This window comes from Tenrec ecaudatus, chromosome 14, assembly GCF_050624435.1.
Source record: "Tenrec ecaudatus isolate mTenEca1 chromosome 14, mTenEca1.hap1, whole genome shotgun sequence".
In the NCBI taxonomy this organism is placed as follows: Eukaryota; Metazoa; Chordata; class Mammalia; order Afrosoricida; family Tenrecidae; genus Tenrec; species Tenrec ecaudatus.
Genome location: NC_134543.1, coordinates 71,534,737 through 71,544,356, shown reverse-complemented (window position 1 = coordinate 71,544,356; position 9,620 = coordinate 71,534,737).

Here is a 9,620-nt window from a genome sequence, read left to right as displayed (position 1 = left end):
GTGAGAAGATAAAAGGACTCTTCCCCACCCACTTGACATTTTGCCACAGTGCTGTGGCTTGCATGTAGCTATTCTGCCACAAGCTAGTTGCACCAGCTTTCCAAAGATCAATAGGGTCATTCATGGCAGACAGGTTTCAGACAGACAGACTAAACTTACAGACAGGACAGAACTTACAGACTAAGACAGGGAAACAAAAGCTTATTTCTGCAAATTCTCCAGTGAAAACCCTATGACCATCACTAAAATACAGCTTAATATAGCTTGGATGAGCTCCCTAGGTAGGAAAGCATTCCAGACACACATAACTGCAACCACACACTTGAACTTGTCGATGGTCATGCAGAGGGAGATAAGATTAGGCATCATATTCTGTTGTACATGTAATTATCATGAGCCTAGTGACTGTGGGTTAGCCATTGGGCTATCAACAACAAGGTTGGCAGTTCAAATCTACCAGCCGCTCTATAGGAGAACAATGAGATTGTCTGCTCCTGTAAAGCTTTACAGTCTCAGAACTCCTATAGTCGAATCCCTATTTGAGTTGGAATTGACTCAATGGCAGTGGATTTGGTTTGTTTGTTTGTTTTAAAATCTTTATTATTATTATTATTATTATTATCATTAAATACCTTTATTGGGGGCTCTTACATCTCCCATCACATCCATACATTTATCCATTGTGTCAAGCACATTTGTACATATGCTGCCATCATCATTTTCAAAGCATTTTCTTTCTATTTGAGCCCCTGATATCAGCTCCTCATTTCCCCCTCCCCCCACTCCTGAACCCTTGATAAGTTATAGACTAGGATTTCCATATGTTACATCGTCCTCTGTCACCCTTCACCTACTTTTCTGTTGTTCATCCCCCTGGAAGGAGGTTATATATTGATCTGTGGGGAGAGGTCAAACGCTTACAGACATCCTCCCCAGGGTAGTTAGTCACCAGACTACAGAGTAGGCCTCTAAGGCAGTTAGTCAACCAGACTATATGGCAGGCTTCACTCCCTGCTACTGGGGACAATAAACTGTTCCTCCTTGAGGCCTGAGACCAAGCGTTCACACCCTACTGATAATGGTTCCTATGGAGATCTAGGGAATAGGTCAAAGTTAGTCCGCCATCCTGAACCTAGGATCCCTCCCCTTCCTATTGCGTGTGTGTCCCTCTCATTACTGTATTACCTGTAGGACAGCCCCTTCCAGTGACGTATGTCCTCACCTGTAATTGGGGGGGGGCTTGCATGTCCCCAGAGAATATAAAAGGGGCCGGGGCTACCATTAAATACTCTCTCCCTCCACGTGGACCATGGAGTGGAGCTGAGGTGAGCATGCTACCATGAATTGTGGCTGATTCCCATTTATTTCTATACTTCACGTCTATCTCTCATGCTCTCTATGACTTTACTATGATCTTTACTTATTATCGCTGTACAATTGCGCCTACCGGACCTGTAGTGATGTGTTAGGGGCTGGCTTCCCCTGACATTGATCCTTGTGATCAATTTCCCCTTTCTCCCCCCACCACCTTCCCCTTAACCTCATGGTATCTCTATTCTCATTATTGGCCCTGAGGGGTTTATCTATCCTGAATTCCCTATGTTGTGGGCTCTTATCTCTTATTTGTGTGTTCTGGTCTAATCCAATTTTTAAGGTAGAATTGAGGTCATGATAGTGGGGGAAAGGAAGCGTTAAAGAACTAGAGGAAGTTGTGTGTTTCATTGGTGCTATACTGTACCCTGACTGGCTCATCTCTTCCTTGTGACCCTTCTGTGAGGGGATATCCAATTGTCTACAGATGGGCTTTGGGTCTCCACTCCACATGCCTCCCTCCCCCACCCCTTCACAATGGATATGATTTTGTTCGGGATCTTAGATATCTGATACCTGATCCCATCTACACCTCTTGATTACACAGGCTGGTAAACGTCTTCCATGTGGGCTTTGTTGCTTTTGAGCTAGATGGCTGCTTGTTTATCTTCAAGCCCTTAAGACCCCAGACGCTATATCTTTTAATAGCTGGGCAACATCGGCTTTCTTCACAACATTTGCTTATGCACCCGTTTTGTCTTCAGTGATCATGTCAGGAAGGTGAGCATCACAGAATGCTGGGTTGTTAGTACAGTGTTCTTGTGTTAAGGGCATACTTGAGTTGAGGCCCAATGTCCACCTGCAATCCTAATTCTTAATATATAGATGTGAGTACATAGCTATATTCCCCTCTCATTATACATAAATATATTTATATATGTACATGTCAGATTTAGACCTCTACAAATGTCCTTTGCTTCCTGGTTCTTTCCTCTATTTCCTTTTACTTTCTTTTTGTCCCACAATCATTTTCAGCCTTCATTTGGGCTCTATAATTCCTTGCTACTACATTGCCCTTGATTAAGCCCCACACCTTTCTCTCCATTGATTTCAGTTCACTTGTTGTTCCCTTGTCCCTGGGTTGGTTCCCTCCCTCCCCCTTCCTTTCTCCCACCTCCCCTTCTCTCATATCCCCCCACCCGCAAACCATCAGTCCTGTTCTTTTCAACTCCCGACCATGCAGAGACATTAATAAATGTGAAAACAGGCAAAGCCAAACAAAACAACAAAGGAAGTTGAAACCAACAAAACAACAACAACGACAACAACAATAACAAAAAGAAAGCCACAGACAAAAAGGGAAAAGCCTGTAAATAGTTCAAGGTCTGTTTGTTGACCTTTACAAGTGTTTTCCATTCGAGTCTTCTGAGGGGGTGCTAAACTCTGTCTCCAAAGTCTATTTTTGGTATTCCCCGGGGTGTTCATCACTTTGCTCCTCTTGCTGATCTGTTGCACGCCCTTAGTGTTTTGTCCCAGTGTGTGGGGTCAGAATGGGCACAGTTCCAGCACTGTGTCTCCAGTGTTGTCCCCTAAGTGCTATGATTGAGTGAAGGACATTGTGTCTCGTGGTGGGGCCGGCCCTATGGTCCTCTCTGTGCATTGTCTGCTCTGAGCAGGAATATTGTCCTTGGGGCTTTGTGGATCAGGATGTGTTCTCCCTCTCCATCCCTCTGGTTTGGACAAACAAACAGCAAAGAGCCTCCAGGGAAGACAAGTTGTGCAAACAGCTAAGCCCCTGCTATATTTTCTTTGAGCCAAAATTTTCTGGATTGTCCCCCTTCCAGATCTAAATTAACTGGGGACTATCCAGACCTTCCCTCGGTGCTCTGTACATACAGGCTTTTTGAAGTCTGTGGAAGCAGAGAACTTAATAAATAAACCATAACATAACAAATTAAATTTGTATCACTGCATCTATCTCATAGTACAAAAGAAGCTTCATGTCTTGTTCTTTCCCGCTTGATATTTCAAGGCAAAATTTCAGCATAATTTAGAAAGTTTCCTTTTTTATTAAGTCACTTTGCTGTTGTTGAAATATTGTACAAATAACTTATACATTGCACTGAGGGGCTGAATAATCTATCTTTTGATGAAAAGTATAGCTTCTCTTTAGAAAAAGTCATTTATTTCTTAGCATCCCTAAAGCAAAACTTCCTAGGATACAGCTAAGACTCTTCCTCTTTCTGGCTTCTTTGACACCATATTTATAAAATAAATTTTCTAAATCAAATGATTTTCAATATGTGCTTCTGAAGATTTGTGTTCTTTACCTCCCTAAGGGGGAGGGGGGTGGTATTTGGAAACGTTTATTTACTCAGTCAACCATTTACTCACTAGACATTCATTGGACGTACAGGATTTGTAGAGTGCTGTGCTAGGTGTTAGCACAAAGGGATGGAGATGGATTAAAAAGATGAATAAGAAATGATCCCCGCACATTGGCATCTTAGAAGCTGATAATACCCGAGTCAAAAACTAAAATACAAGAAGCAACGAGGAGGAGCCAGGATGGTTCCCAAACAGAGATGACTTGGGAAGCTGATGAGAATGGAAGACTCTGGGCCCACACCTACTAAATCAAGTTTCCGGGAAGGAACCTGGCAATCTGCATTTTTCAATAGTCCAAGTAATTCTACTATCCAGCCAGCGGGGAGAATCACTGAGGCTTAAAATGTTCTCATATAAGGAAGAGATGAGCCAGTCAGGGTGTAGTATAGCACCGATGAACCATACAACTTTCCTCTAGTTCTTCAATGCTCTCCCCCCACCCCACTATCATGACCCCAATTCTACCTTACAAATCCAGCTAAACCAGAGCATGCACATGGGTACAGATAAGAGCTCGCAACACACACAGCGAATCCAGGACCGATAAACCCCTCAGGACCAATAGTGAGAGTAGCAATATCAAGAGGGGAAGGGAAAGGTGGGGGGAGAAAGGGGGAACCAACCACAATGATCTACATGCAACCCCTTCCCAGGGGGATGGACTACAGAAAAGTGGGTGAAGGGAGATATCAGACAGTGTAAGACATGAAATAATAATAATAATTTATAAATTATCAAGGGTTCAGGAGGAGGGAGGTTGGGGGAGGGAGGGGAAAATGAGGAGCTGATATCAAGGGCTCAAGTAGAAAGAAATTGTTTTGAAAATGATGGTGGCAACATATGTACAAATGTGCTTGACACAATGAATGTACGTGTGGATTGTGAGACGAGCTGTATGAGCTCCCAATAAAATGATTTTTTTTAATGTTCTCATGTCTAAAAATGCTCACACGGTGTCTACCATTACCAAGGCATTTTGCTTCCTGCTTCTGGTAAAGGTCATTGGGAGTCATAATTGCAAAGCCAGAAAGTCGACCAGCAAAGATGACCAGACTTGATCCAAGATAATCTACAGGAAGAAATAGAACTTGGACTGAGAAGTCAAAGGTGTCTACCGTCATGTTGTATCAAAACCCTATTTCAGCATTGGGCTGTTCACACACAATCACAGCTCATTAGAGATGGTTAAAACTTGAAGGTCAGTGTCAGTGTCTCCCATGATGACACCATCCATGCAGTGCCATACATGAGTGAGGCAGGATGGAAGGGACTGCAGTTAGAAGGAACACATATAAACCAAACTCATTGCCATCCTATAGGACAGGTGGAACTCTTCCTGTAGGCTTCCAGGACTGCAACTCATGACAGGATTAGAAAGCCCTATCCTTCTCCCAGGAGTGGCTGGTGGTTTGGGACTGCTGACATTGTAGATCATAGCCCTACTCATTACCACTATGCTACCTCAATTCATTGCCACTGAGTCAATCCTGGCTCATAGCAACCCCATAGGACAGGGCAGAACTGCTCCTGTGGGTTGCCAAGACTAACGTTTCATGGGAGTGGAAGGTCTTGGCTGTCTCCGTCACTACACTGCCAGAGCTCCTGAAACAGAGAGGCGCCTGCTCCTCAGCTTTAGCTGATGGAATGTTGGATCTAAGGACAGGTTTTCCAAGTTTTCACAAGAAGCTAGAAACCTAGGTTTGAGTAGCTGCCTGTGAAAACAAAACAGCCCTTGTAGACAGATTTGATCTGGAGCCACTAGTTTGTAAGTCGTGATCTAGTCCAATCACTTCACTTCACGTGTGGGGAAATAACCTCAGAGTTCTCAAAGCTTTTCCGTTTGGCCTGCCACAGAGCAGAAGCAATGCTGCTGAATTCAGTTTCGCTCTTGTCTTGCAGTTCAATTTCCTGGTGGTATGTATTAACACAGATCTTCAAATGCAAGCTTTCTAAGAAGTGCATGCGGTAGATGTGAGGCTGAGTTATCCAAATCCCCACTGCTCTAGTCTCCTTGACAGCGGCCATCTCTAAGACCTCTCCTGAAACCAACCTCAGTGGAAGACTCCTATCTCACCCAAGCATGTCTCCCTCTGAGACAACCCAAACCCCATGGTGGGTTGATGCACGTGTATAAAAACTCCATCTTCACACCCCAATTCTGGACAAACCTAGAAGACCATGCCAACTTCAGGGCTCTGGTGGAATTGGCTGAGATCTGGCGGTTTCACAATCCAACTGCTTCCCTCCCCTCCCCTCCCCTCCCTTCCCCTTCCCTTTAAAGCAGCGGTTCTCCACCTTCCTAAGGCCGCAAACTTTTAGCACAGTTCCTCATGCTGTGGTGACCCCCCCAACCATAAAATTATTTTCGTTGCAACTTCACAACTGTAATTTTGCTACTGTTATGAACCAGGCGACCCCTGTGAAAGGGTCGTTCGACCAGCAAAGGGGTCACAGCCACAGGTTGCGAACCGCTGCTCTAAAGCCTTGGTCTTTCCTGCACATTAAAACGGGAGCCATTCTACATGGGATCATGAGGGAGATCAAGAACCAGGTGTCATATTTTCCCTAAATACAAGCGCAGTAACCCACCCTATAAAGCACTGTCGGACAATAAGGCCTTGCCCATCCTGGTCCATAGTCAGACAGCATTCACTGAAAGGAATCCATCAAATTGAATGTGATACGTTCAACAGAATCTTCATGCAGGGGACATGTCCAAGATGAATGGATCTCTGGGTTCAAATTCTGGCTCTACCACTAAGCAGCATTGTGACTATAACCCAGTTTCCTTTGTTTGTTTTTGAAATGTAGATAATAAAAATAATTACCACAAGTAGTCATGAGAATAAAATGAAATGATCCATGCAAAGAACTTGGCATTGTGCCTGGCACAGAGTAAATGCTCCACATATTATTACCTGTAAAAGCAATGATTATTTTCATTGAACATGAACTTCAGGCCCACCGAAGCCAGGGTCCAGGTACCATGGGAATGGGGCAGAACAAACCAAACTCAAAACCCAGACCCTGTTCCACTCGGCAGTTTCAGCAGCCCTACCACAGTTGTGGAACTCTGAGATAGTGGGCAAGCATCATGTTCACTCGATGACCCCGTCACCCCAGAAAGGTCTGGACTCACCTGTCAACTTGATGCAATTTTCCGTCCGTCTACGCACAGGTGGTGAAGCCGCCCCACAGAATTTGACTACAGCCTCCCAATGAAGAGCAGTGTACACACAGGCTTTGCTCGTGCTGTAGGGAAAACACAGAGCAGAAGAATACAAACTGGGTATAAATACCAGGTTTGCTCAGCTGTCTGAGCAAATACCTCGCTGGCCTGGAGATTTCTGCTGTGCTCTCACAGCACCAGGCGTAAACCTCATACCTCCTGAATGTTCAGTCAATATTTGTGCTTGGGGATCTCCTTGAATATTGCTTAGGCCTCGAACGAGTATTTGTATGAAGTGCGGAGAACGTTTTAGGCATGGCATCACCCTTGAAGACCCAACTGACCGAAGGCTTTCTGCTTTATACAGGGCTTTGAAAAGAAAAAATGAGGCACGTAAAATGGACTCAGGCTCCTGATACGATGGGGGTGTCTAGGTAGCAGAAGAACAGCTGCCGCTCTGAGCAGGGGTAGCGGGGGTGGGGGTGGGTGTCTAGATTCTAAGGTGGTGACAAGAACAGAGGGTGAGGACAGTAAGTTCTGTTGGCATTATTTGTTTGCCAATACAACAACCCAATGGTGCGTTCTGGCTGCAGCACGTCAGTCACCAGCAATCAGAATCAACGGCACAAGGTTTCATGTGGGTTTTGTTTTCAGAAGTCCAAAATGCATTTGGGGGGCTACCATGGGGGCTTCTGGGGGCTGCATTCCCTCCTGAGGCTCTAAGAAAGAGTGCACAGTACTCATCAGTCTGAGGCCACTGAATCCCGGCAACCTCTGCCTTCAACGTCACATCCTCTTGTCTGACTCTCATGCTCTAATCCCCCCTTTCTCCCCAGAAGGGCTCTCGAGATTGCCTTGTGAGATGTGCCTCTTTCTCACTGCCCTTCTACTTTACCTTTCCCAGGGGCTGGTCCCTCCTGAGATGTCCAAGACACAGATTTGTCTGTTTTTCTGACAGCCCATGGGATGTCAATATTCTTCACCAATGCCATAATTCAAGGGCATCAGGTCTTCCTAGGACCTCCTTATTCTTGGTCTAGCCTTTACATGTATATGAGGCCATTGAAAATGCCATGACTGGGATCAAGTGCCCCTGAGTCCTAAAAGTGACGACTTTGCTACGTAACACTTTAAAGAGGGCTTATGGAATAGATTTTCCCAATTCAATAGTATTGTGCGTTCTTGGCTGCTATTTCCCTGAGCATTGAGTGTGGACCCAAGTCTATTGGACGAGATGTTATGATGTTTTTTTCTCTTTACATAGAGTTGTAACCCATACTGAAGGCTGTAGTCTTTGATGAGTCGTCATCATTTAGGGCTTCAAGTCCTCTTTGCTTTCAACAAGCAAGGTGGTGTCATTTGCACATTGCAGACTGTTACTAAGCCTTCCTCCAATCCTGTTACCATAGTCTGCCTCCTATAGTCCAGCTTCTCAGGCTCTTTGCTCAGTATGCAGACTGAATAGGAATGGTGAAAGGATACGACTCTAATCCACCCCTTTCCTGATTTTAAACAATATAGTATTCCTTGTTCTGTTCAAAGGACAACACTTGGTACAGGTTCCGCAAAAGCATAATTAACTGTTCTGAAATTCCCATTGTTCCCAATGTTATTCACAGTTTGTTATGAGCCACACAGTCGAATGCTTTTGCATAGTCAATAAAACAAATAAACATCTTTCTGATCGTCTCTGTCTTCAGTCAAGATCAATTTGATGTCAGCCGTGATATCCCTAGTTTCACATCATCTTTGAATCCAGCTTGAGTTTCTGGCACTACCCTGTCAATGTCCTACTGCAACTGATGTTGAATTTTCTTCAGAACTTTACTTGCATAGAACATTAATGATTGTGGAAGTTACATGATCTGGTGTCAACTTGCGAAGGGGTACCGTCTAGCCTGTCAATCAGGCTGCAGCTTGAGGGCCTCATTTGGAAGTGCCACAGAGAAAAATAGCTCACTAGAGGCCAGATTTGGCCAGAATCTCTGCTTCATCTTCCTGCTGACAAGCCACATGGAGCTACACTGGTGCAGCCAGAGCCTGGAACTGGAGGAGCCACGTGGAGACCCAAGCCAGTACTGAGATGCCTCCACCACCACTGGATCCACAAAACTTTCTATTCACTGGCTGGTGATCTTCCTGCACTCAGCATCATTATATAGCAGCGTGAGTCTATTGAGGAATTTATGGACAAGACTTGACATATGGGTAATATCGGATTTATGGACTTGATCTGAACTGGGCTGGGATGTTTTCTTAATGTACAATTTCTCTTTGACATAAAGTTTTCTCTTATGCACATATGAGTCTCCCTGGATTTGTTTCTCTACTCTACCCGGGCTAACACAATGATGTTGTTCAATAATTTCTGCATTCTGTTGGGCCATCTTGTTTGACTGGGCACAAGTATGGATCTTTCCTAGGTGGCTGGCCAGATAAGCTGCCTTTCAAATTTCTTGGCGTAGACTAATGAGGGCCTCCAGCGCTGCACGCTTGTTGAAATGTTTCGATTGGTATTCTGTCGATTCCTGGAGTTTTGCTTTTAACTACTGCCTTCCACGCCACCAAATAACACAGAATAATGTTCTCATCTCGGGATCATTAATCACCGCTGCAAAGTTGCTCTTACCATAGAAAGCAGCATATTTACAGGCTCCCGGAATAGGAATAGTTGGTATGTTTGGGTGTCAGTATTCTGCCTACCACACTACAACTGTAATAAAAGACAAGGATTAATAAACTCCTCCTTCCA